The sequence below is a fragment of the Strigops habroptila genome, chromosome 1, assembly GCF_004027225.2.
Source record: "Strigops habroptila isolate Jane chromosome 1, bStrHab1.2.pri, whole genome shotgun sequence".
NCBI classification, from domain to species: domain Eukaryota; kingdom Metazoa; phylum Chordata; class Aves; order Psittaciformes; family Psittacidae; genus Strigops; species Strigops habroptila.
In genome coordinates, this window is record NC_044277.2 from 102758146 (window position 1) to 102759450 (window position 1305).

Genomic DNA, 1305 nt, shown 5'->3' on the forward strand with positions numbered 1-1305 from the left:
AAGTTCCGCCCTCTCTCCTGTCGGAGCCCGCGCAGCGAGCTGGGGCGGGGCGAGGGGGGGCACCGCCCGAGGTGTTGCTTGGGAAACCGGCGAGGGGGCGTGGCCACGGAGGGGGCGTGGCTAAAGCTACCGCCCCGCCTCCAGCCTTCGTCACCCATAGCCCTTAAGCGGGGAGGGATGGGGGGATTCTTCACCCCTGTTGCTGTTGATACGATCATAGAGTCATAGAATCAGCAGGGTTGGAAAAGACCTTCAAGTCCAACTATTAACCCAGGCCCGCCACTAAACTGTATCACTGAGAGCCTCATCTACATGGTTTGTGAACACTTCCAGGGATGGTGATTCCGCCAGTTCCCTGGGCAGCCTGTTCCAACGCCTGACCACCCTCTCGGTGAAGAAATTTTTCCTAATATCCAGCCTAAACCTTCCCTCTTCATCCCTCCTTAAGGTGCCCGAAGGGCTATGTTTTCTCTCGGGAGGCCACGCCTGCGGGGTGAGGTCGCTTGTCCCCTCTGGAGGGCTCCGTTTAAGGCTCAGGCATTCAGACAAGGCAGGTGGCGGGTGCTGGCCCAGAGGTGCTCCAGTTCAAAGCCTGAGGTGCGGTGTTGGAGGCTTTATACACACCCTTTAGGTGCCCAGGTTCACCACCTTAGTTTTATAAGTCTGTGGCGAGGGACATGCTTAGAAGTGAGATCATGCCTTGCCCCTTGGTGGAGGCTGCCCCACTGAGTGGGTAGCAAAGACTCAGCTACGTTCCCCAGAGAACCAGCAAATACTGTATTATTTCATCTAATGAAAAAGGATTACTGAAAATGACTGTGTTCTGGAATGAAATTTAATACTGTTTTCCAGAGATGCTCCCCCTCCCTCCAAGTCTGGAGTATCTCTTTGGCCATTAACCACTAATGCAAAATGTGTTCAGCTGCAGCAGTGAGCATGTTCTGGGTGAGGCTCTGTATGAAGCTGTGTACAGGACTATCTTCTTGGCACACCTTTTTGTTATACTGGTGACTTCATTATGGTAGAACAATAAAGCTGCTAATAGTTAATTAGTGAAAAAAAATATTACCGTGAGAGGAAAAAAATGTGTAAAGGGATAAGGAAGAAAAGATATATGCACATTCTTGTTCAGTAGTGGTTGCAACTATAAGGAGAAGACATAACGGCCAGTTACTTCTGCTAATTTAATCTTTGCTTATTTTGATATAGATCACATTTTCTGGCATTACTGAATGCACAGTGTCATCATCAAAATTGCAAGTGGAGGGTATGATTCTGAAATGAGATCTGCCTTGACCAAAGTCC